Source organism: Cervus elaphus, chromosome X (assembly GCF_910594005.1).
Source record: "Cervus elaphus chromosome X, mCerEla1.1, whole genome shotgun sequence".
NCBI lineage: Eukaryota > Metazoa > Chordata > Mammalia > Artiodactyla > Cervidae > Cervus > Cervus elaphus.
The window spans coordinates 39,238,626-39,266,168 of record NC_057848.1 but is presented as its reverse complement, the minus strand read 5'-3'; the positions used below and the strand labels follow the sequence as shown (position 1 = coordinate 39,266,168).

At 48.5% G+C, this 27,543-nt stretch overlaps 1 long non-coding RNA gene across 2 annotated transcripts in view; it reads right to left on the bottom strand.

The window, feature by feature from the left end:
- Positions 1-21,310, bottom strand: part of LOC122690091 — a 29,640-nt gene extending 8,330 nt beyond the window's left edge. The window contains exons 1-3 of one of the 2 annotated variants that reach the window (XR_006339971.1): positions 21,187-21,310; positions 10,921-11,036; positions 9,392-9,507 (exon numbers count right to left, since the gene is read on the bottom strand). This is a non-coding gene — a long non-coding RNA (uncharacterized LOC122690091). The other variant, XR_006339970.1, reaches the window with a different exon arrangement.
- Positions 21,311-27,543: the final 6,233 nt, after the last annotated feature.

Genomic DNA, 27,543 nt, shown 5'->3' with positions numbered 1-27,543 from the left:
TTTTCACAAAATTCCTGTGGACCACTTGGAAGACTCTTGGGCCTCCATGGGCCGTTTTTTCACCTGCAAAGTGTGGAGGGAGAGGCCATTCTCCAGAGGGTGGATGGCATTTCTGCAGCAACAGTGGCATTGAAGAGGAAAGGTTAAAATTTTACATAACCTCCTATTCCTGCCTCTGTAACTCAGCTTGCTCCTTGCAAAGTCTGGATCACATAGGTCTCAGAAAGTGGGGACTCACAATACTAGGAACTGGAGCTTATCTCACTCACCCTTGTCCTGCTGTTTGCAATCGCCCAGCCCCTGCAAACCCACAAACCCACTTAATCATGCCTGTCTGTGTCTAAGAACTCTGTAACCCCTTTGTGGGGGCTCAGAGCTTGGAATGTTACCTCCCCTGGGTCCACCGGCATAATAAACCTGAGTTCTCCAACTCTCCAAGTGTGGTGCTTGGTTTCTTGAGTACTGGTTTCTGCAACACCATCAAGCGGAAGATTTTTGAGCCTGGCCTCCAGGCCCTGGCTGTGGATCCTGCTGGGGAAGGCCTGTGAGGGGAGCAAGGGTGTGTCTGGAGCACTCAGAGAATTCTGGGTGAACCTGGCTGCTGGACACCCCTCCAGAGCAGGTGTGGAAGCAACAGGCAGTGGTGTTCTGGGACCTGGCTCTCCCATGGAGGAGCCCATGGCTGCCAGGCCCTTGGTGGCTTGACCTCAGCAGCCGCCATATTCAGGAACAAGGAGCTGAGGCTCTATCCCAGGGCCTGTGGCCAGGGGATCCTTGCCCATCCTGCAGGAGGGAGGTCCACCAGTACAGTCTCTGGGGTCTCAGGGCCACTGGCGACCCAGGAACTATTGCCCAGGCAGAAGCACTGTGCCTGGCTACCATGAACAAAGTCAAAAGGGGAAGAGGTGGCCACCCTGTCAGGGACAAACATCCAGCAGACATGATGTGGAATTTTGCCTGACGAAGGCTTGGTCCCAGACTGAGACAAATGCATGTGCACTTTATGTCCGGGTTGGAGATGAGTTTTTGTATACATTGGCTTGTGCCAAAGAGTCTGGGTCCCATGCCCCACAGGATCCCGTGAAGCCCTTCCTCTGCCTTATGACAGAGGGTATCCGGACACTACTCATGGTGGGATGAAACTGGCCCCAGAGCAGTATGTTGAAGCTGAATTGGGCGAAAACGTCTGCAGACAGCAAGGCAATCCAGGTATGTTTTCCCTGGCATTCTATTTCAGGAACGGAACTGCACTGCTAGGTGAACCCCTACTCCTCGCCCCCACTGCCCCACCATGGAGGACCCAGGTCCTCTTCTTGGGGAGGACTGCTGTGATTTTTCATGAGGGGCTCCGTGTTCTGCATGTGCAGACATTGGTCCTGGGCACAGGGGCACAAGGAGACCACCTGTGCCAGCTGACCCATCAGACCCCATAGGTTGGTCAGGGCCTGGTCCTAAGGGAGGCTCTGCCCACATAACCTCACATGACAACATTTCGGGCAACTCAGTAGTGTGGAAGAAGGGGCATGGGGTGGCATTCAGCACCCTTCGAGGAGGGGTGAAAGCGAGGGGGTATGTTTGGAAGAGGTAGTGTTCCCGCATGGAAATTTCTTTCCAGTTGGAAGCCATCCCCCCTCAGCCCTGTCCCTCACCATAAAACCACCCCAACCCCCACCCCTCAGGCAGGTTAGAGCCAAGTAAAGGGCAGGCATGAGCTGCCCCAGAGCTTGCTCCAGAAGTGGCATTTTGGGTCAGCCGGGGACTAGAAGGCAGAACCCTGTGCCCGGCGGGATGCACCAGGCTCCTGGCCTTGGCAGACAAGCTGGAAGAGTGGTGGTCTTGAAAGAGAAGGAAGGAGGAGGCGTTTCTCTCGGTCCAGTAGAGGTGAGCTCCAGGCAGCTTCTTCAGACCTCTTCTTCTTGATGTCCTGCCTGGGCTGCAGATGCAAGCACAGGGTTGAGACCTGGAGAGCCAGGGCTGAATGGAAAGTAGGTCTCGTCCTCCTCTCGTCACTTGAACTGAGGCTCAGGGCCTTTTGAGGAGAAAGCTGAAGCCTGCAAAGACGTGGCCCGGGGATCCACTTGGCTGGGCTCTTCTCTGCTCTCTGGGACGCGGCTCTGGGAGACCTGGGGACAAGACTGGCCAGGGCCAGCATCCTGGAGACCCTGGAAGATGACATTGCACCCGCCAATGAGATTCTTCGGCTCAGGACAAGGGCGCCTTCTGCAGTGCCTCCTGTGTCCGGCGAGTACTGTTCCCTTTGGAGGCTGACCGGGAGCTATCCTTGGGCCTCGGGTTCCTTTGGCACTGGGTAGCCAGGATCCACATGTCATCGGCACTGGACAGAAGGTCACTAGGCCTGCCTCTGCCCCTGATGGCAGCGGAACTCCAGTTGTCCAGGGTGGTCTCTGCCTGGGCCGCAGCCCAGAGAGAGGCTTCTGGGGCTCTGGGCCCACCCAGGCCCATCCTGCTCTGGCTCCCAGTGGACCAGTGTCCACAGCCCTGCACTGGGTTCCTTCAGAGCAGCTTCCTCTAGTGCCACTCAGACATGGTGGCCACCAGGGTCCATGGAGACTCCACTTCCTGTACCCCACAGGGCAGGCACCCTGGCCATGCCCCTTGTCCTGGTGGCGTCCCTGGAGCTTCCACGACCCCACCCAGCCCTGGGACCTGCTTCTTGCACCTCCTCTGGCAGAGCTCTCCACTTTCCAGGGGCCACTGTCCCTTGCCCCTTCAATCCCTTATCAGTCCTCCCCAGGAAGGGACAGTACAGGGTTCATGTATTTGGCAGATCCCTTGTCCTGTTGATGGCAGCACTGCACCAGAAATGGCCACCTGCCCTTCCCCTTACCTCAACCTAAGATGTCTCTCTCAGCCCTTTACTGAGGAAAAAAAGAAACGCCAAGCTCTGTCCAACCTGGCCAAAGTGAGATGTCTCAACAGCATGGCCACTTCAGAGGGGCACTCCTCAAAGTCTGTCACTCCCATCTGCGGTGCCTGCTCTCCATGGCATCCTCTCAGTCTGCCCTCATCACAAAAGAGCAAAGACTCCCCATGTAGGCACCCAGCAGTGGACCCGCAACAGTGTCTTTAGCACCTACATCTGCCTAAGACTTCGGGAAACATCCTGAGTGTGGGCACACAGATCGAGTCACGCCTGTCCAGTGCTTGGAGAGGCCCAGTCATGGGTCACAGAGGGACACAAAGGATGTCGGCCCAGTGGCACCGGTCGGGGGTCAACAGTGATGTAGACTTACTGTGGTGTGATGATGGGTGGCCACCAAGGACCTGGCTCATCTACAAGGGCCCTGGGGTATTCAGGTGTGGATGGTGGCACACACGGGTCAGTCCAGAGTGGCCATGGGTGCTGCCCCAGAGACCCCAGAGCAAGTCAGTCTTTTGACAACACCCAGGGTAAGGCCAGGGATGGGAGCCATCCAAGGAAGGGTATGTGTGGTTATGGTTGGTAGGTCCCTGGCAACTCAGTGTGATTTACACATGGATGTGTGTGTTGTGTGTGTGTGTGTGTGTGTGTATGCTTGTGGTCAGTAGGCTCCTGCCAACTCAGTGTGGTTTACACTTCAGGCGGCTAGGAGCCACTGGGGATGCACCTTGGTTTCTCTCTGGTGTACTGGGGTGTGTAGGGTAGGCACAAGCTCCTGCCCTTACGTGCCCTCTCAGCACCTGCCCAATTGGGTACAGGGCAGGGGATGCCATTGGAGGTACTGCCGCCACCCCCTGTATCCACCCACATTGGCTGAAGGAACACACTCTGGATGCCAAGTGCTCCGGCTGGGAGGCTGTGGAAAGAGACTGGAGCTCTGATCCACCACCAGAAGCTCTGGTCCACCGCCTCCAGAAGCACCTTGCATCCTCCAGAAGCCTTGCATACTCCCGTTGGATCGAACCAGCATGACATGACGTGATGTGACATGACATGAGCAGGTTCTGTCCTTTTCCCTCGATTTTCTCTGAGCACGTCTTCCTCTCTGTAACTCTGAATGTCCTGTGCTTCTGGGCATTGGCCAAACTCTCAAGCTGAGAGGAAAGCTCAAAAGAGCCCCATCATGTTGGGTAGAGGTGTTCCACAACAAAGGTGAGCCTGGCTCAGGGGTGTTCTCTCTATTCCCACTGCAACCTGTGCAGACGCAGACATGCAGCTGTCTGCCTGCAGCCTTTATTGCACACAGATGGGATCCACGCCGCATAGGACAGGCAGCTTCACGTCTTGAGAGGCCTTTTCCTTTCCGGCACATGCGACTGGATAGGAGTTGTACAGCGACCCAGACCTGAGGGGTCCAGTGCCTCCTGGTCCCCAGAGCAGAGCGCAGGGAGCATTTGTATTCCGTCCCTGTCCCTGGGTTGCCCTACAGGAGAGCCAAGTGGGGCAGGGCGCAGGGGAGGGAAGGGAGAGTCGGTGGTCACAGCCGAAGGCTCCTTTTGCAGGTGACATGGCTGCTTCTTTCCTCCTGCCTAGAGACTAGAACCCAGACCAAAGACTTGACTCAATGCCCAGATCTTCCCATGAAGGGCTCTTGGAATGGCCAAATGGGTTCCTCTTGAAGGCAGAGGTGCCCCAGAAATGTCACTCTGCCCTTGCTGGGACCCTGCCTCTGCCCTTTCCTAACCACAAAATGTCAGCCAGGCTGCCAACCAGTGTCCAACACCTTGCTAAACCACGGTGCCACACCCTCACCAGCCCGCCTGGAGAGGCCTGCAAATACTCTGAGCCACAGCAGGAGGCATCCTCCTCATGGCAAGACTGTTTCAAGAGGAGACAAGAGGAAGAAGAAACAGAGATGGAAAGAAAACACCTCCGGTTGCTGGTGATGTGCACACACACTCAGGCCACATTTCCACGTGGCCCCCCTCAATGCTCTGGGGACCAGGAGGCATTGGACTCCTCAGGTCTGGGTAGCCGTACAACTCCTATCCAGTCACGTGTGCCGGAAAGGAAAAGGCCTCCCTTCCTGAGGAAGGGAAGTACACCTCCTGGAGGCTTCACACTTTCACGTTCCTCGCTTTGTCCAGAGGCAGACTCAGGGAGTACAAGAAGACAGACCTACAGTGGGCTGCCTCGTTGGGCACACCACCACCACCAACATCCCTCACACACTGTCCCAAACCTCCATGCCACCCAGCCGGAGTGCACCTTCTTAATAATCCTTCAAGAGCAGATTCCCAAGGCCTACCTTGCTTGGCAGAGGGCCACAGTGGAGAGACTAGGCCTAAGAGTCATCAGGAGAGGATGCAACGAATAGGTGTAAAGGGCTCCACTCATAGCAACAGAGACCCAAAGCTCAAGAGGCCCAAAGCTCAAGAGGCCTGGCTCTCCTTAAAGGATCTCCAACCCCGACCCCCATGTCGGGCTGGGCTGGGACTGCTGTTTCTTGTGAGTGAGCACAGTGAACATGTCCCAGGCAGCTGGCTTCATGGAGGCTGGAGCTCAAACCAAGTCCTGGTGCAGCTGCCAGAGGCCCAGGACCAATCCTTTTCCACTCTCCCCAGGCCCGCAGGATGCTGACTGCAACCTACCCATCACCTAGGGTAATGCTACACAGATGATCTAGATGCTCACCCATGCATCTCCTTCTTCCAGCTCCCCAATCAGGCCCTGACTCGAGAGCCTTTTCAAGTGTGGCTGAGAATTTTGGCACTGTACACCAATGTCCCCATGCCACAACCCTACCTGGAGTCCCTCCTTGAGGCTTGCTGAACTACCAGCATCACTGACTTTCTCCTATGATGAAACAGATTCTTTTGGAAGAGGGTAGGGAAGTGAACAAAGAGCACTCATTCACCCAACACCAGCACCCAGAGATGACTGACATCCCGATTTCCCTCCTCATCCTCTCCTTCACTCTGCCTCCTCTGCAACGAAAAGAGCCGAACGCCCTTCACTCAGTGTGGGACCACCCCGGTGCAGCTTATTAAGAAGGAGCCCTGCATACACCCCTGTCCGGGCAACCTTGAGAGTGTCTTTGGTTACTATTCATTCACTCATACCAGCACCCTGGGTCAACCAAAACTTCTGAATAAAGCACAAGTGTGAAAAGCCATCTCCACCCATCCTTCGGAAATTGCACAGGTCCATCCCAGGCCATGAGACAGAAGCAGTTCATACAGAAAGAAGCGTGTTGGGTGAAACCCTTGATGGTACCTTCCCCCACAGTCACTTTTCAGTGGGAACCACAGCCACGGCCATGGCATTTACAGGCGCAGAGCTTGTCTCCTCGGCTCTGCACCTGTGGGACTATGCTGGGACACTGACAGATGTCTTGCGTGAGTCCTCCACAAGTGACCAGCAGCTCCTATGAGACACAGGTATATGGGCACCAACGCATTTCCTGTCTTGCTGCACACAGATCCATCATACTGACTTTTTGGGGATAAGGGTGTGTGCTCTGGGATGTGGCCAAGTGATCATTCACCCTTGTGTTTTCCTCTGGGTAGATGCTGATGCTAGAAAATGAATCCAGTCACCCACAGTGGCACTCCGGCAACCACGACTCTGTGGCTAACCCCTTGTAGCCAGTTCTGTGGAAGACAGAAGATGGGAGGAAGGAACAAGATGGGAGCCCCCACCCACCCATCCAAAGAGAAGGGACACGTGAAATACCCCGTGCTCCTACCGCCAAGCACAGACAAGGGCACCTGACCCTGGGCAAGTGTCAGAAAAGAAATGGAGGGGACCAACCAGCACAGGACGCAGCCTCTGCAGACACATGCCCAGGCCGGGGGAACTTATAATGCTGTGAGAGCAGCCATACACAAGAGAGTACACATCACTACATGAGCCTGCTGCAGCCTGGGAGCAGACAAAATGCACGCAGCCCTCTGCATCCCCTTGCTTTAACCTACATTCAACCCCAGAAGCACACACACAGCAGTTATGTGTGTTTCCCACTGCGGGGTGGGGTGGGATGTTTGGAAGGCAGAGGGACAACTTGGGAATGGCCATCGGGCAAAGGTGAGGGCCTTGGCTTTGACTGGCAGAAATTTCTGTCCATGGTGGCACCCCTCAGGTGGTCACCCGGAACATAGGAGAAGGGACATTATGTACATGCTATCTACGTGTACATATATATGTTTACGTATGACATACATATAACATGCTCACATGTACATGCTATCTAAGTGTACACATATGTTTATATATGACATATATATAACATACTCACATTTGGGTTCATTCATTTGTACGAATGGAGGAAGGAACAAGTGAAGGAACTGACCAACAAGTGGGGGGTTTGAAGCTAGAGTACTGACTCCCGTGGAGAGCTCCCCAAAAGGGTCTGCTGAACAACTGGCCCTCATCAAGGGCCATTTGTCTGTGTGGACGGCAGGAGCCACCAGGATCTACGCCTGTCCCATGAACTTCAATCCACCAACGCCCCTCCAACCCTGCAAAGTGACTGCCTAGAGACCCCTGGAGGTGAGCAATCTACCACAGTTCCCTGGGTCCCTATCAGTTTCTCCAGCTGTCATAGTGGTCTAGACCCTTTCTTGGGCCTACTCCTGAACGTGTAAGCCACATGAGGTAGCTGGATGAGAATAGCAGAGAGGCAATCAAGTAGCAAAGAGGACAAACTCAGGTCCTTGTGCCACCTCCAGCTCTGAATCAGTGTCCCAAGAGAGCTAGGATTCTACCCGAGATGACACAGATGGATGCACGTCCCCAAGAGTACAGAAACAAGGTCCTGGTTGCAAGGAAACAGGGTAGGGGTGTGTGTGGAAGAACATGAGGACTCAAAATCTCCTAGAGGGCTGTGGAGATGGACACACAGATGGACAGCTTCCTTTGGATGTCCTTATCAGCACATTTCTCCCGCCAAGGTGACGCTCCAAAGGAGGAGATACTGCTTCCCCCAACACACCAGGGGGGCCAACACAGCTTGGCACACTTGAAAGGCTCCTGGGCTTCCATGGGCTTTTTTGTTCCATAAGGGCGGAGGCAGAGGGCATGCTGGAGAGGGTGGTTGGCATTTTTGGAGCAACAGTGCCATCAAGCAGATGCTTCCAGGCCCTGCCTGTGGATCCCACTGGGGAAGGCCTATGAGGGGAGGAAGGGAAAGTTTGGAGCACTCAAAAGATTCTGGGCGAATCTGGCTACTGGCCACCCCTCCATAGCAGGTGTGGAAGGGACAGGCAGTGGCATTCTGGGACCGGGCTTGCCCACCAAGGAGCCCCTCGCTGCCCGGCCCTCGGGGGCATGGCTTCAGCAACTGCCATGTTCAGGAACAAGGCACTGAAGCTTCTGCCCCAGGGCCTCTGGCTAGGGGATCTTTCCCCTTCCTGCAGGGAGGCTACTTTGATAGCTTTAAAAGGTCTCAGGTTACTGAAGTAACCCTACCTTTGCTCCACCTTAGCATTAAGTATAAACTCGAGTAAAACACTTCAGAAACTCATCTTTGTATAAAGCACAGGAGTAAAACACAACACCTGAGACTTCTGTTCCATACCTATCAGATGTGTGAAATCAGCTCAAGTAAAATAATGACCTTTTCTGGACTTTGAGTTTAAACTGAGTTCAGAACTTACAAATAGGTTGATATTTGAATTGCACAGGCAGAACTCTTCTTATCATTATGATAAACAACCATAGCGACTATGTGGGAACCATGTTTTGCTGCTTTCTCAGAAATGTCACCTAGAATTTAATCTTATTTATTCCCTCTTCCTTGCTTGCTCTCCCCCTCCCCCCACCACCATCCCCAGCCTTAAGCTAGACATTCTGGGTGATACATCAGCATTAGTCAGATGCTGTTCTAGTTAGATGCTGTTCTGCATGCAGAACAAACCCCCTTATCTACCAAGTCCTTTCTTTACAACTCTCATGTGATTACCTGCAGACCTCCAGAAGGAAGCCTACTTAATCCCAGAGTTCTGGTCTGTCTTGCTTTACTGCTCTTAGTTAAGGATTACAAGATAAATTACCAATAAAATGTGCGCTCAGCCTGTTCTCTGGGAGTTGCTTTTCCATGAGCTCTCCCTGCTCTCTCATAATCCTGTGTGTTCGTGAGAATTACTCAGTGCAAAACTGCCACACAACTAAGTATATCTGAAAGGCTGAAGGGAGGAAGAGAATGGGACAACAGAGGATGAGATGGTTGGATGGCATCACCGACTCAACGGACATGAATTTGAGCAAGCTTTGGGAGATGATGAAGGACCAGGAACTCTGGTGAGCTACATTCCATGGGGTCACAAATAGTCGGACACGACTGAGTCTGGACATGATTCAGTGACTGAATAACAACAAAAAATACCTGAACCCACTACTAACCAGAGACAGACCCGAGGAAATTCGGTGACAGACCTGCCTTGAGACAGGAGTCTACTGTAGAGAAGGGGGAAACAGAATCAAAGGACAACTGAGGCCTGTATTACATACCTATCAGAAGTGTGAAGTCAGTGTCTGCTCTTCCTCTGTGCTAGCACTCTGGGTCCACACCAAGGCAATGTACGAGCTATTGATCACGCCCTTTTATTATTTTAGCAAACTGTGACCTGAAAAGGAAAGAAAATACTGTTGAATACCTTTGCCACAGATGTGAATTAAGTTCCCTCAGTAAGAATGCAGCAGGAAAAATACGGGAAACAAAACAAAACAAAAACAAACCAGTCTTCTTCTATTTCCATTTAAAAAAAAACAAAAAACAAAAACCTATCCAGCCACACTACCTACCCTTAGTAGAAATAAGGCTAAATGTACAGATGCTCTGGACCTTATACTGCAAAGCCATTGTGATGTAACCCACTGTGACCATTTAGTCACTTCATAGAGTAATTTGCTGGGATTGAGGCTTGTGGCTTAACACAATGATGAGCCTTTCTGCTTACTTAAACTACTGGCCCTGAGGTTCCTAAAACAAATAACCTGCTAGCCCGGCATCCACAGATACAGAAACGTTCTCCCACTTTTAACTTAACAGATGGACAGCATCCTTTACATGTGCTAATCTGTATATTCCTACTGTTGAGGAAAAGTCCCCAAAGAGGAGACTTTGCATCCCACAACACCCCTGTGGAGCCAACCAGGCTTGGAGGGCTTAGAAGGCTCTTGGGCCTCCAAAGGCGTTTTACAACACCCAAAGGGCGGAAGGAGAGGCTGCTCTAAAGAGGGTGGTTGGCTTTTCAGGAGCAATAGTGCCATCAAGCGGATGCATTTAGAGCACGGTCTCCAGGCTTTGCCTGTGAATCCCTCCGTGGAAGTCCTGTGAGACTAGGAAGGGAGGGTTGGCACACTCAGAGGATTCTGGGTGAATCTGGATGCTGGGCAGGCCTCCAAGATAGGTGTGGAAGCAATAGGTGGTGGTGTTCTGGGACCAGCTTGCCAACCCAGGAGCCCCTGCAAGCCAAGACTAACGGGGCGTGGCCACGGCAGTGGCCATGTTCAGGAACAAGGAGTTGAGGCTCCTCCTCCAGGGCCTCTGGCTAGGGGATCCTTAGCTCTTCCTGCAGGAAGGCTACTTTTATAGCTTTAAAAGGTCTCAGGTTACTGAAGTAAACCTGTCATTGCTCCCTTTTAGCATTAAGGACGCACCTCCTAGGCACCAGTATAAACTCGATTAAAACACTTCAGAAAATCATCTTTGTAAAGCACTGGAGTAAGACACAAAGTACACCTGAGAGTTCTCTTCCATACCTATCAGATGTGTGAAATTGGTTCTTTTCTGGGCTTTGAGTTTAAACTGAGTTCACGGCTGTTGGAACTTATAAACAGGTTGATATTTGAATCACACAGGCAGAAATCTTCTCATCATTACGATGAACAATTATGAGCGACTAAGTACACCTGAACACAGTACTAACCAGACACTAACCTGAGGAAATTTGGTGAGAGACCTGCCTTGAGAGAGGAGCCTACTGTACAGAAGGGGGTAACACAGTCAAAGTACAACTGAGGGCTGTATTACATACCTGTCAGAAGTGTGAAGTCAGTGTCTGCTCTTCATCTGTGCTTGTACTCTGGGCCCACATGAAGGCAATGCATGAGCTGTTGATGATGTGCTTTTATTATTTCTGCAAACTGAGACCTGAAAAGGAAAGAAAATACTGTTGAATACCGTTTCCACAGATGCAGATCAATATCCTTCAGTAAGAACTCAGCTTGAAAAACATAAGAAACAAAACAAAAAACACAGCAGTCTTCTAGTTCCATTAAAAAAAAAAAAAACCAGAATCCAGCCACACTACCTACCCTTAGGAGCAATAAGCCTAAATTTACAGATGGTCTGAACTTTATATTGCAAACTCATTGTGATGTAACCCACTGTGACCATTTAGTCACTTCAGAGAGTGCTTTGTTGGGATTGTTGCTTGTCCTTTAACACAATGAGGAGCCTTTCTGCTTATCTGAACTACTACTCCTGAGGTTCCTGAAATAAATAACCTGTTAGCCCTGCATCCACAGATACAGAAACGTTCTCCCGCTTAAAACTTATTGATTCCCACGAGGGATGAGTGTCCTGGCACAAGGGACAAATGGCAGTTTGGGGTTTGTTCAGCACTCTCAGTCACGTAGCTAGAAACAACTTAGAAAACTCGATGGAGCCACTTAAGTAAGAATGCTCTGTAGGGACCAATCTCGACACATAATCCAAAATGATCCATTATTACAGGAGCACAAACTTTGTATGCGTGGCTAGAACCTGGATTTAATCAAAGTGGCAAGGGTCTTCAACCAAACCCTAATATGTGAATCATCAAGGTAATTCTGGCCCTTACCCTGACCAATCATTACAAAGTGACAGAATACATCACATCCTGGTCCCCCGTGAGAGGGTAATAGGTAGGAAGCCTTGGGGCCCCCAAAGGGAGGAATTAGGTTGCAAGTGTCAAGACACTTTTTATCTCTCTCTTAAGCAGCAGGAGGAAACAAACTACAAGTGTCAGGTTTTTTTTCTCTTCTCTACACAAAATAAAAGGTTTCCTTTAAAATTCAGTGTTACCATGACAACATCTGGTTCCACCTGAGCTTAACTTTTCTCAAACCTTGAACTAACCAATGCATTTTTCTTATGGAAATGTTTTTCTTAAGCTTTGCTAATGAACTATGTATTTACCTTAGATAGTCTTTCTTCAAGTCTGTTCTGCCTAAGACTCAGAAATGACTTGACAAACCAGCATGTTTTACTCAACAAACAGTAAGTTTTACTCATGCAAATGTTCTCTTAAGGTATGTTAATGAGACTAGGTATTTGCTTGGAAACCTGCCTTTCTTCAAGATTCAAGTCAATTGCTTTATGGCCTGGGATGACTCACCTTGTGCCAATTTTATCTCAAAATGCATGTTGTGGGTGAGGGGCCTGGTACCACTCTCTGAGTTTTGAGACATTTCCTTTCTCTAATTAGCAGCCTGCTAGTAGATATACAACCTACTGCTAAAGACTCTTTCTGCCCCTCTCTGATGTCTATGTCAGAAGGTTTCACTATCTCTTTTATACTTTAATAAAACTTTATTACAAAGCTCTGACTGATCAAGACTCGTCACTGGCCCCAGATTGAATTTCTTGCCTCTGGAGGCCAAGAATTTCAGCATCTTTCACGGTTCAGCAACAACCTTTCACCAGAAAGCAGTGGCCAGGCCAAATGGCTCAGAATCTCCTAGAGTGCTGTGGCTATGGACCCAGAGATGGACGGCTCCTTTGGATGTCCTTTTCAGTCCGTTCATACTGCCAAGGAAAAGCCCCCAAAGGAGGAGACACCTCTTCCCCAGTACTCCAGTGGAGCCAACACAACTTGGAGGGTTTGGAAGGTTCTTGGGCCATCATGGGCCTGTTTTGACATGCACAGGAGGAAGAGGCCCAGCTTCAGAGGGTGGTTGGCATTTCTGGAGCAACAGTGCCATCAAGCGGCAGTTTTTTGAGCACAGTGTCCAGACCCTTCATGTGGAATCTGCTGAGGAAGACCTGTGAGGGAGGAAGGGAGGGTTTGGAGAACTCAGAGGATTCAGGGCTAAACTGGCCCCCTGGCACTCCACCAGAGCAAGTGTGGAAGGGACAGGCAACAGTGTTCTGGGGCCTGGCTTGCCCACCAAGGAGCCTCTGGCTGCCAGGCCATCGGGGGTGTGGCCTCGGCAGCAGCCATGTTCAGAAACAAGGAACTGAAGTTCCTTTAAAAGGTTTCAGGTTACTGAAGTAACCCTGCATTTGCTCAGTGTTACCATTAATGATATACCTCCATGGAATCAGTATAAACTGGATTAAAATACTTCAGTCATCTTTGTAAAAAGCACTGGAGTAAAACACAAAGTACACCTGGGAGTTCTGTTCCATACCTATCAGATGTGTGAAATTGGCTCCGGTAAAATAATGGCCTTTTCAAGGCTCTGAGTTTTAACTGAGTTCAGGGCTGTTGGAACTTACAAATAGGTTGATATATGAATCGCACAGGCAGAAATCTTCTCATCATTATGATGAACAACTATGAGCAACTAAGTACACCTGCACACAGTACTAACCAGACACTAACCCAAGGAATTTTGGTGAGAGACTTGCCTTGAGAGATGAGCCTACTGTACAGAAGAGGGAAACAGAATCAAAGCATATGTGAGGGCTGTGTTACATATCTATCTATCAGAAGTGTGAAGTCAGTGTCTGCTCTTCATCTGTGCTTGAACTCTGGGTCCACACCAAGACACTGTATGTATGAGCTGTTGATCACACCCTTTGATTTTCTTACCAAACTGACCTGAAAAGAAAATACTGTTGAATACCTTTTCCACAGATGCAGATCAATATCCATCAGTAAAAATTCAGCATGAAAAACATAAGAAACAAAACAACAACACATGTCGTCTTCTAGTTCCATTAAAAAGAAAAAAATATCCAGCCAGCCACTACCTACTCTTAAAAGAAATAAGCCTAAATATATTGATAGACTGGAGTTTATACTGCAAACCATCTGTGATGTAACCCACTGTGAGCATTTAGTATCATACAGTAATTTGCTAGGATTGAACACAATGATGAGCTTTTCTGCTTACCTAAACTACTGGCCCTGAGGTTCCCGAAATAAATAACCTGTTAGCCCTGCATCCACAGATACAGAAATGTTCTCCCACTTACAACTTATTGATTCCCATGAGGGATGAGTGTCCTGGCACAAGGGACAAATAACAGTTTGGGGTTTCTTCAGCATTCTCTGTCACCTAGTTAGAAACAAGTTACAAAAACTGGACGGAGACACTAAGTAAGAATATTCTGTAGGGACCAATCTTGACGCATATTCCAAAAGGATCCATATTACAGGAGCACACTTTGTATGCATGGCTAGAACCTGGATTTATCCCAAGTAGCACAGGTCTTCAACCAATCATTAGTTATGTAAAACATCAAGGTAATTCTATCGTAATCCTGACCAATAAAAACAAAGTGACAAAATAAAACACGTCTGGGTCTCCAGGAAATGGGGATCAGGCCATGCGGACCCAGAATCTCTTAGAGTGTTATGGACATGCACCCAGAAATGGATGGCTTCCTTTGCTTGTCCTTATCTGCACATTCTTACTGCAGAGCAGAAGCTCCCAATGGAGGAAACACCTCTTCCCATGACACTCCAGTGGATGGCTTGGAAGACTCTTGGGCCTCCATGGGCCTTTTCTGACCTGCAAAGGGTGGAGGGTGAGGCCAGGCTCCAGAGGGTGGATGGCATTTCTGGAGCAACAGTGCCATCAAGCGCAAGCTTTTTTGAGCTTCGTCTCCAGGTCCTGCCTCTGGACATGCTGAGGAAGGCTTTTGAGGGGAGGAAGGGAGGGTTTGGAGCACACAGAGGATTCTGGGAGAACCTGGCCACCGGGCACACCTCCAGAGCTGGTGTGGAAGCAACAGTAGTGTTCTGGGTCAGGGCTCGCCCACTGAGGAGCCCATGGCTGCCAGGGCCTCCGGGGCATGGCCTCAGCATCAGCTATTTTTAGGAACAAGGAGCTGAAGCTCTAGCCCCAGGGCCTCTGGCCAGGATATCCTCACCAGTCCTGCAGGAGCAAGGACCGCCAGTGAGGTACCTCAGGTCTCCGGGCCACTGGGGACCCAGGAACTGTTGCCCTGGTGGAGTCACTGTTCTTGGTGACATGGAGGAAGCCAAAAGGAGAAGAGGTGGCCACCCTGTCAGGGGTGAACATCCAGCAGACAGGATGTGGAATTTTGCCTGATGAAGGCTTGGTCACAGACCCAGACAAATATATGTGTACTTTATGTCCTGGTGGAAGTTCAGTTTTTGTTTACTTTTGTTACTGCCAAAGAGAGTCTGGGTCCCACGTCAAATGGGGTCCCATGAGGCCCTTTCCGTGCCCTTAGACAAAGGGTATACAGCCAGTGGGATGAAACTGGCCCCAGACTGGTACGCTGAGTTGGGTGTCACCATCTGCAGCCAGCGAGGGGATAAAGATCTGTTTTCCTTGGCATTCTATTTCAGGAATGGAACTGTGAAACCAGGGGAGCCCCTATTCCTCAGCCCTCCTCCCTGTGGAGGACCCAGGTCCTCTTCTTGGGGAGGACTGCTGTGGTTTTTCATGAGGGGCTCCGTGTTCTGCATGTGCAGACATTGGTCCTGGGCACAGGGGCACAAGGAGACCACCTGTGCCAGCTGACCCATCAGACCCCATAGGTTGGTCAGGGCCTGGTCCTAAGGGAGGCTCTGCCCACATAACCTCACATGACAACATTTCGGGCAACTCAGTAGTGTGAAAGAAGGGGCATGGGGTGGCATTCAGCACCCTTCGAGGAGGGGTGAAAGTGAGGGGGTATGTTTGGAAGAGGTAGTGTTCCCGCATGGAAATTTCTTTCCAGTTGGAAGCCATCCCCCCTCAGCCCTGTTGCTCACCACAAAACCACCCCAACCCCCACCCCTCAGGCAGGTTAGAGCCAAGTAAAGGGCAGGCATGAGCTGCCCCAGAGCTTGCTCCAGAAGTGGCATTTTGGGTCAGCCGGGGACTAGAAGGCAGAACCCTGTGCCCGGCGGGATGCACCAGGCTCCTGGCCTTGGCAGACAAGCTGGAAGAGTGGTGGTCTTGAAAGAGAAGGAAGCAGGAGGCGTTTCTCTCGGTCCAGTAGAGGTGAGCTCCAGGCAGTTTCTTTAGACCTCTTCTTCTTGATGTCCTGCCTGGGCTGCGGATGCAAGCACAGGGTTGAGACCTGGAGAGCCAGGGCTGAATGGAAAGTAGGGCCCGTCCTCCTCTCGTCGCTGAACTGAGGCTCAGGGCCTTTTGAGGAGAAAGCTGAAGCCTGCAAAGACGTGGCCCGGGGATCCACTTGGCTGGGCTCTTCTCTGCTCTCTGGGACGTGGCTCTGGGAGACCTGGGGACAAGACTGGCCAGGGCCAGCATCCTGGAGACCCTGGAAGATGACATTGCACCCGCCAATGAGATTCTTTGGCTCAGGACAAGGGCGCCTTCTGCAGTGCCTCCTGTGTCGGGCGAGTACTGTTCCCTTTGGAGGCTGACCGGGAGCTATCCTTGGGCCTCGGGTTCCTTTGGCACTGGGTAGCCAGGATCCACATGTCATCGGCACTGGACAGAAGGTCACTAGGCCTGCCTCCGCCCCTGATGGCAGCGGAACTCCAGTTGTCCAGGGTGGTCTCTGCCTGGGCTGTAGCCCAGAGAGAGGCTTCTGGGGCTCTGGGCCCACCCAGGCCCATCCTGCTCTGGCTCCCAGGGGAAGGGGCCAGTGGGTTAATGTCCTCAGCCCCGCACTGGGTTCCTTCAGAGCAGCTTCCTCTAGTGCCACTCAGACATGGTGGCCACCAGGGTCCATGGAGACTCCACTTCCTGTACCCCACAGGGCAGGCACCCTGGCCATGCCCCTTGTCCTGGTGGCGTCCCTGGAGCTTCCACAACCCCACCCAACCCTGGGGCCTGCTTCTCGCACCTCCCTGGCAGAGCTTTGCACTTCCTGGAGGCCACTGTCCCTTGTCTTTTCAATCCCTTAAAACTCCTACCCAGGAAGGGACAGTACAGGGTTCACAGATTTGGTGGACCCGTTGTCCTGTTGATGGCAACACTGCACCAGAAATGGCCACCTGCCCTTCCCCTTCCCTCACCCTAAGATGTTTCCCTCTGCCATTTGCTGAGGTAAAAAAGAAACATCAAGCTCTGTCCAACCTGGCCAAAGAGAGATGGCTCAACAGCCTGGCCACTATAGAGGGGTGTGCCTCTGGCACTCCAGTCTGCAGGGCCAGGTCTCCGTGGCATCCTCTCAGTCTGCCCTCTTCACAAAAGAGTGAAGATTCCCCATGCAGGCACCCAGCAGTGGACCTGCAGCAGTGTCTTTAGCACCTACATCTGCCTAAGACCTCGGGAAACATCCTGAATGCGGGCACACAGATAGAATAACACCTGGCCAGTGGCTGGAGAGCCCCATTCTCATGGGTCACAGAGGGACACAAAGGATGGCGGCCCAGAGGCACTGGACGGGTGTCAACAGTTGACGTCAACTTTCTTTGGTCAGACGATGGATGGATGGCCACCGAGGACCTGGCTCTTCTCCTACAGGGGCCCAGGGGGATTCAGGTGTGGACGGTGGCACACACGGGTCAGTACAGAGCAGCACTGGGCATTGCAAAACAGCAGCTTCCACTAGTCCTGCCCAGACAAGGTGGCCACCAGGGCCCAATTACTTTATCTCTGGGCTATGTGTTATGCGGTAGCACATTCCTGGAGCCTGGAATTTTCCCAGTTTCGGCTGCTCTTGGCCTAAACTTCACCAGGCCGGGCCAAGCTTGGACCCTGGGGGTGTGGAGGCAGAGCTGGTCCCCTGTCCTGCCTGGGACTCTGACTTCATTCTGCATAGTTTCTAAAAGACAGTACAGTGGGATGTGATGAGGAGTTCCTCACGATGGCAGCAGTGCACAAAAAAATGCCATTCTGCTCTTCTCCACCCCACCCCCCAATCCCCAAGACCTGTCCCTTTGCCCTATGCGAGGGGGAAAAAACCTGTCCAACCCCTGTCCAAATTGACTCCAACATGGCAGCTTACTGTCTTGGCCACATTTGGGGAGCCTTTCCACATGTCGATGAGTGGAGCCTCATCCCTGTTGGGTCCTCAGCCTGCCTTGCTGACCAGAAGAGGAAAGGATCCTCATCCAGGAAGGTAGCAGTAGATCTGAACCTATCCCCTTTCCGTTACTGTGCCTTTAGCACTGGGGCAGCACAAGAGACCTCAGGAGATGCATCATGCATGGTCCTACCCCGTTGACTAGTGCAGCTGAGGTACTGTCTCTAGAGCCACAGAGAGGCCAGCCTGACGGTTGTACACACGGTCTGTCCAGACAAGGTACGTTCATATCAGAGACAGCAAAGGAACCAGAGTTGCTGCAGGGTCACCCTGTTTACCACTGTTTAACACAGTGCCGGAAATTAAATATAAATTCCTCTAAAGGAGTGTCAAAAGCCCCATCCTTAGGTAATGCAAGGTTCTAGCATTTCCTGTTTGAAAACACTTTATGTTTCCCCCCTCTATCCACCCCTAATCACTAATGTAGAGTCTATGTATCATAAAAGAACAGATAATATTAATGGAAGTCTTTTAAGAAGAAAATCATCAGTATTTGGTAATTTGTTTCAATAGAGAAGATTTTTACCCCTTTTTCTCAGCAATGCAAAGGAAGGGTAATGCAAATATATCAAGGTTATTTTGTTTGGACCTTTTTAATGTCTGGGTCTTAGTCTCCAGACTTTCTTAGCCCATTTTGTGATGTATTGGGTAGGATGTCTCTATGCTTTCATTATACATTTATTGAGATATTCATCCTCTTCTGGAATCACTGGATCAAAGTCTATTACCAATATTTCTTGTCCATAATAATCAACTGAGTGCCTAATTCCTTGTTTCCGACTTATTTCAAGATCCTCCTGTTTGGAAAGACATCTGGGACCTCAAGCAGATGGTCTATCTGGTGTATTTTTATATGCCCAGGCATTAACTTTGGTCAAAAAGGCACACCTTGTTCACAGCCTTGGGTAGGAAGTTTATGTGGCTCCAGACTTCTTTCAAAGCATTGATTAGAACATGATAATATACCATTCAGTAAAGCTGAGAAAATTAATAAAATTGCTAGTAATTAAGTGTCTTATAGATGGTTTTTATAAGCCAATTTCATAAATAAATATCCAGTTAGTAATGTTTACAGGGTTCTAAGTGACCAATGACGAAAGAGTATATGCTTAGGATAATGTAAAAACACAATATGAAAATTTACAGGAAGAAAACTTTAAAATTCCTATAAGACAGAAAAGTAGACTCAAAAAGAATAAAGGTGTACTATATTATCAAATAAAGACACTTAGGCTCAAGAACATATCGATTCATCAGTAAATCAAGCAATGCATTCGAATCTCAAAGAAAATCTAAAGGCTTTTCAACACTTAGTTATTTTCTATTGTTCATAAGGCAAAATAAATAGGCAGGGATACCCAAGAGAGTTATGACAATGAATAGCCATGTTGTGCAAGAACTACTCATACCATACGTGAAAATATATAGTAGAACACAAAGTTCAAGAACAGACCTGAAAACATACCAGAATTGAGTATACAACGAGGCAGCCTCCCAAATCAATGAGAGCATAGTCAGCTGTGGGACAAAGTGATACCCATTTAGAACAGGCTCATAGCGCCACACCTCTCACAATAAACCAGGATAAGCTGTACAGGGATCCAAGAATTAAATGGACAATACACAGAACCACACATCTATTTGCAGAAATAATGGGCAACATTCCTTTACAGCTGTGGAGCAAGAAAAGTCTATTGTACATGACACAAAAATCCGTTTAAAAAAAGATAAATGTGAACACATAAAATTTACCATGCTAACAACAACAAAAGCATACTCTAAGTTAGAAAAGCACTGAAAAATGGGAAAAAAATTTAATTCACTTCAGTAGTCTTCCTAACATATAGAGAACTAGCTTCTAGATATCCGTTTAGAAACAGTAACAACCAAGAGAAAAAGAATTAATAGTTCACAAAAAAAGAGCCACAAAAGGCTCTTAAATATACAAAAATATTCCCCAGACACATATATGAATATATATTATATAACATGCTAGTATAAAGAAAATACAAACAAAAACTACACTATGGTATAATTTCATACAAAGTATGAATTCCCAACCAAGACCTGCCCTTTCGGACGGGCCCGTATTACCTGACAATCCCTTACCTCTATAACTGTCTCAAGTGGCCCCAAAACCCCTTTACCCATGAAATGCTTATAATCCCACTGTAAACAATGTACGGTCCTTTACATGAAAATCCGTAACCCTTTTATTTCGATTGCCCTCGCTTCCCTAGTGGCTCAGTAGGTAAAGAATCTGCCTGCAATGCGGGAGACCCCGGTTCGATCTCTGGGTTGGGAAGATCCCCTGGAGGAGGGCATGACAACCCACTGCAGTATTCTCGCCTGTAGAATCCCATGGACAGAGGAGCCTGGCGGGCACAGTCCACGGGGTCGCAAAGAGTCGGACACGACTGAGCGACTAAGCACAGCACATTCTTCCACGTGGTTCAATGCATACCTGAGAATGGAGCTACATTTTTTTTTTTTTTTTTTTTAGGTCAAAAACCCATGAAAGGAAATGTTACTTCTCTAGGGATGCATTCCCAGATGCCCAGTCCCCGTGGGCAGCACGTCAATCTCACCCGACCAAGCGGACTCCAGGGCGGCCACATAAATGGGGAGGAAGGGAAAAGCAGCTGGCGAGCCTCCCACACTCCTCCGGCCCGCCCCGCCCTCTGCCCACTGGGAACCGCTTCCAGGCCCACCGACCGGGAGGCCCAGGAGGCTCTACTTGGACCCTCTCCCTACTGGCGCGAGGGCACAGAACACACACGGCAGTACAATCCCGGTGCCCACGCTCACCCAGCCCAGCCTAAACGCCGAACCACGGCCTGGCCCACGCGGCGCCCCGCTGCCCGTCTCCGCCTCCCCCAGGCCGGCCGGGCTGCAGCCAACACAGGCCTACATTGCACGCAGGGTACAGGCTGCTCAGACGTTAGAGGATGGGGAGGGTCCCTGGGACCAGAAAGGCTGCCGGTCCCGGCCCGCGTCGCCTCGCGTTGCCCCAGGGAAAGGACACGAAGGAGCCTGAGGGGACCAACGTGGCTGAGGCCACGCTCCGGCGAGAAAGAGTCGGTCCCCTCAGAGTTTCGCGCGGGAGCCAGCGAGACTCGACTGCGACCCCGCTCACCCCTGCCGTAAAGCGTCGCCTACGTTGTCCCGAGAATACGACCCCCGCCCCGCGTTGTGGGCCTCTCCTCTGGAGGTAGGGCGCTTAAGTGGGAGGGCTTGGGAATCTGGATTCCTCGCTGTTGGCCCCGCCCAGGGGAGGGCTGAGACAACCTCTAGCAGGAATCGCGAGTGCGAGAGGTGAGATTGGGAAAGTGACAGGACACCTCGCGAGAGCCACCTTGTCCCCCTTGTAGGGTCCCTGCCTCCAACAACAGAAGTGAATGAACGGTAAAACGGAAATTTTACTGTTCAATAGTCTCAAAACTATTTAGAGAAACAGTTTATATAAGTATACTTGCAGATGATTTTACAAGTTTGTATCCTTCATCAGTCGCTCAGTCGTTCATTCATCAGTCGCTCAGTCGTTCATTCATCAGTCGCTCAGTCGTTCAGTCCCTTCCACTCTGCGATCCATGGACAGCAGCATGCCAGGCTTGCCTGTCCTTCACCATCTCCCAGAGTTTGCTCAAGCTTGAGTCCATTGAGTCGGTGTTGCCATCCAACCATCTCATTCTCTGTGGTCCCTTTCTCTTCCCGCCTTCAATCTTTCCCAGCATGAGGGTCTTTTCCAGTGAGTCACCTCGTCGCATCAGGTGACCAAAGTATCAGAGCTTCAGCTTCAGCATCATTCCTTCCAATGAACATTCAGGACTGATTTCCTTTAGGATTGACTGGTTTGATCTCCTTGCAGTCCTAAGAACTCTCAAGAGTCTTCTCCAACACCGTAGTTCAAAAGTATCTATTCTTCTCTGGTCAGCTTTCTTTATGGTCCAACTCTCACATCCCTACATGACTACTGGAAAAACCATAGCTTTGACTAGACGGACCTTTGTCGACAAACTAATGTCTCTGCTTTTTTTTTTTTTTTTACTGTTTTTTCTTTTTTATTGTGGGGTAATTGTCTCTGCTTTTTAATATGCTGTCTAGGTAGGTCATAACTTTTCTTCCAAGGAGCACGCTTCTTTTCATTTCATGGCTGCAGTCACCGTCCACAGTGATTTTGGAGCCCAAGAAAATAAAGTTTGTCACTGCTTCCATTTTTTCCCCATCTACTTGCCATGAAATGATGGGACCAGATGCCATGATCTTTGTTTTTTCAATGTGGAATTTTAAGCCAGTTTTTTCACTCTCCTCTTTCACCTTCATCAAGAGGCTCTTTAGTTCCTCTTCGCTTTCTGTCGTAAGGATGGTGTCATCTGCATATCTGGGGTTATTGATATTTCTCCTGGCAATCTTGATTCCCACTTGGGATTCATCCCAAGTACAGGTATTTCACATGATGTACTCTGTATATAAGTTAAATAAGCGGGGTGACAATATACAGCCTTGACATACTCCTTTCCCAATTTGGAACCAGTTTATTGTTCCACATCTGGTTCTATTGCTTATTGACCTGCATACAGATTTCTCAGGGGCAGGTAAGGTGGTCTGGTATTCCCATCTCTTTAAGAATTTTCCACAGTTTGTTGTGATCCACACAGTCAAAGGTTTTAGCAAAGTCAGTGAAACAGAAGTAGATGTTTTTCTTGAATTCTCTTACTTTTTCTATGATCCAACGGACGTTGACAATTTGATCTCTGGTTCCTCTACCTTTTTCTAAATCCATCTTGAACATCTGAAGTTTTTGGTTCACGTACTGTTGAAGCCTAGCATGGTGGATTTTGAGCATCAATTTGCTCGCGTGTGAGATGAGTATAATTGTGCAGTAGTTTGAACATTCTTTGGCATTGCCCTTCATTAGGAATGGAATGAAAACTGACCTTTTCCAGTCCTGTGGCCACTTCTGAGTTTTCCAAATTTGCTGGCCTATTGAGTGCAGCACTTTCACAGCATCATCTTTTAGGATTTGAAATAGCCCAGCTGGAATTCCATCACCTTCATTAGTTTTGTTCATAGTGATGCTTCCTAAGGCCCACGTGACGTCACACTCCAGAATGTCTGACCTTAGGTGAGTGATCACATTATTGTTGTTATCCAGGTCATTAAAATCTTTTTTGTATCATTCTACTGTGTATTCTTCCCACCTCTTCTGCTTTTGTTAGATCCATACCATTGCTGTCCTTTATTGTGTCTCTCTTTGTCTATTATCGTATCCTTCATATAATTGAGGTCATTATTACTTGAATTACTCTGACCTTAGGTGAGAGGCAGTGTCCCAAGAGCAGAAACTCCTTGGCCTCTGTCACCTCCCACTCTTTGTCATGGGCCTGCTAGGGAGCCACCGCCTCTTAAGCGGGTTTTCCTGGCGTTTTCTCAGGTGGTGTCCACACCGCCTTGGTTGGGGGGATGTCCTGGGTCCTAAAGAGTCACAGTGACAAACATCTTTCTCCTGCCTGACGGGTGCCTTGTCTAATTTTTTCCTGTGAAGGAAAAGAACATTCTCCTCTAGTGAAATAACATTCAAATAAAGGAGACATGGGCTTCCCTGTGGCTCAGCAGTAAAGAATCCAGTTGCAAATCAGGAGATGGGGGTTCCATCCCTGGGTATGGAAGATCCCCTGGAGAAGGAAATGGCAACCCACTCCAGTATTCTTGCCTGAAGAATCCCATGGACAGAGGAGCCTAGCGGGCTACAGTCCATGGTGTCACAAAGAGTCAGATACAACTGAAGTGACTTGGCAGGCAGAGGAGACACGTGTAGCACAGACGAGAAAGGAAGATAACAGATAATGCCTCCACTCAGAGATGGCAGATGTTAAATCGGGCCTTGTGTCCAGCGGATACCTCTATGTCCACCTCTGTTCCTTACAGAGGTGTTAGTGGAGCTTAGAAAGCAGGAGATTGATACAAATAAAGATTGTCTCTAGGAACACGAGTAACCTGCAGCATTTTGGTGGTTAAAATGATCAAGACTGTGAAGATGTTTTTATTAACTGATTATTTCCATTGACAAATGTAATTCAAGCTTGATTACTTTTTAAGCAAAAACATCATCACAAATGCAGAAGTTTTTCAAGGGAGAACTGAAGTCACCCCTACCCAGATCTATTCCCCAGTGTAACCAGCCTTCAAAGAAACAATTGAAGTAAACCCATGAGCTCTGCACCCACTGCAGGGCAGCACAACTGGCCTGCTGCCTACCCCTAATGCCTCAGGATTTCCTGTCCCCATTCTGCTCCCCACACAGGACCTGCACAGGCTCAGGGCCCCCAAGACCAACCTGCTGTCTGGCTAATCCCAATCTTGACTTAGAACCTGACTTTCGGCCCCTTTTCTCCCCCATTCCATTTTTTTGGGCAGAGGTGGTGGGGATTTCCAGGGCAGAAAGGAGAAGGACAATGAGGACCCTCAGGTGCTTAGTTTTGCCCAGGCAGTTGCCTCCATGCATTTCAGGTCAACAAGGAAATTTCACAAAACCCTGCAGCCTTCAACTCCTAAGGAGTGAAGAGAGAGTTCATGCCCTGCTACAATTTGCCCGCCTTATTGAGGGTGGAAAGGGAAGGGAGTGTCCACGTCCTCTCCAGGTGGAATTACCTGACCAGCCTCTGGGCTCTGGATCTCAGCTGCCCCTCTGGATTCCTCCGTGAGTTTCTTTTCCTTCACTCTAGTTAGCAGTGGCTGTTTCTCCACACAGAGATCCAAGTCAAAGTCTTTTTTTAATGTGTCCCTTCCCTGCATGAACACAGATTCAATAACTACTCATTGTGCCTGGAAATCGAGGTCCAAAGAGGCTACATGGTTTTGTCACCTGGTTCACACACAGGGGGCTCTCATGGTGCAGATCCACTGCTCTCTCCGTGCAAATGGCCACTGAGTGCAAGAGAAGATGCTCAACATCAACAGTCACTAGAGAAATCAACATGAAAATCCCAAGAGATACCACTTTACATCTACCAGGGCAGCTCTAATTTAAAAAATGAAAATAAGAAGTGTAATAAGGATATTCAGAAATTGAACTCCTCATACACTGCTGGTGAGAATGTAGAATGATGGGGACACTCTAGAAAGTAGTTTGGCACTTCCACCAAAATTTCAACCTAGCGTAACCACATGAGCAGCACTTCCACTCCTAGAGGTATATCCCAGAGAATTGAAATCAAATATTCAAAAAAAGTTGTTCATGAGTGTTTATGGAAGCATTATTCAAAGCCAAAAGGGAGGAAACAACCCAGATGTCCATTGACTTTTGAGGTTTTATGCAAATTATGCTATACCCCTACCATATAACCATAATATGAAACAAAGCAGTGATACATGCTGAAATATGGATTAATCTTGGAAGTCTGATACATGAGAAAAGCTAGATACCGAAGAACACACATTGTAAGATCTCATTCACTTAAACTATCCAGAACAGGGAAATCTAGAGAGATAAAACATCAACTCATGGTTGTCAGAGGCTGGTGAGAAGGGAACATTGGGAAGAAACAATTTTCTCTACCATTTTAGGTTCAACTGGCTAGAGGCCTGAAAATTAATTAACAGTAAATTAATAAGAGAAAGGTTTATTAACTATGTAGGAACTTTCAGATGAAAGAGGCTCCCTTAAGGGCTAGAGATAGGGGTTTATATACCAACTTTTCAAGGGGCTTGGTGGATTAGAACTTCAATGGATGAAAGCATCTGATGAGGCTTATTTATGCAGTCTTTTGAAATGTTCCCTGGTGGCTCAGTTGGTAAAGACTCCACCTGCAGTGCAAGAACTGAGTCTGAAAATCCCCTGGAGAAGGAGATGGCAACCCACTCCAGCATTCTTGCCTACAGAATCCAATGGGCAGAGGAGCCTGGCAGGCTACAGTCTATGGAGTCACAAATAATTGGAAGGACTTAGCAACTAAACTACTAAACCAATGTCCAAGTTCAGGCCTCCCTGATCAGATACATACATCCCACCCCCACCCCCACCTCCTGGCAGTGTGGGTGAGGATGTAACAGCTGTCTCTTACAAAGTTTAGCTTTAGTCAGATAAAGGCAAGTTCAGAAATGATTTATTTCTGCCTCTTTTGTAGCTCAGATGTTTTCAACTTGAACTTATCTTTGTACCATTCAGGTGGGTTATCAGTCCCATCAGGAGAATAGGCAGTCATTGATAATAAGTATAGACTTTCTTTGGGGGTGTTGAAAATGTCCTAAAATGTATTGTGGTCATGGATCCACAATTTTCTGAATATACTAAAAATCAGTAACCAGTACATTTTAATATTGTGAATTATATGGTATGTGAAGAGCATATCAAAAGTTTAAATAGTAAGCCAGCACATACATTTAATAAAATTTCAGTAAAAGGTTGATGGAAAATTTTATAATGTGGGTGAATTAAGGTTAGAATACTACAACTCACTAATCAGCCTTTACATTAAAGTGTGGGTTACAATGTGGGTATTCAGATATGATACAATAGGGGTACGAAGCATCACATCCGAAATGTTCTGGCTAGAATAACTGAGCCTGCATCTAACCAAGTTCATAGATCTCACTAGGGAATGTTCTGTTTCTAATGGAGCCTGTTCAGGACAGGATGCATATAGATAAATACAGAATGTGAGTAATTCTACGGGACAAATAATCCAGTCTTTTCATCAAAAGAATAGCAAAAAAAAAAAAAAAGAGGAGCAGGGGCTGTTATAGGTGAAAAGAGGACCAAGTCCTATTTCAGTTAATGCTATGTAAGTTATCTGTTCAGATCCTAATAAAAGCAAGTCTAATTTAAGAGAGATATTTATTTTTCCATTTATTTTTATTAGTTGGAGGCTAATTACTTTACCATATTGTAGTGGTTTTTGCCATACATTGACATGAATCAGCCATGGATTTACATGTGTTCCCCATCCTGAACCCCCCTCCCACCTCCCTCCCCATCCCATCCCTCTGGGTCATCCCAGTGCACCAGCCCCGAGCACTTGTCTCATGCATCCAACCTGGACTGGTGATCTGTTTCACACATGATAATATACATGTTTTGATGCTGTTCTCTCAGATCATCCCACTCTCGCCTTCTCCCATAGAGTCCAAAAGTCTGTTCTGTACATCTGTGTCTCTTTTTCTGTCTTGCATATAGGGTTATCGTTACCATCTTTCTAAATTCCATATATATGCATTAGTATACTGTATTGGAGTTTATCTTTCTGGCTTACTTCACTAAGAGAGATATTTAGATCAAACAGGTATATTGGACATGAATGGCTTCATGTGGCATTAGGGGATAACTGTATTTTTTCTTAAATGTAGTAATAGTATTTTGGTTATATATTTTAAAGTCCTATTTGTTATAGTTTATGTTACAGTAGAGTATGTGGAGATAATAACTTCTTTAGGTTTACACATGGTATAGTAAAATATGAGGAATATGCTTTGGAATATGTTAGAAAAAAAATTG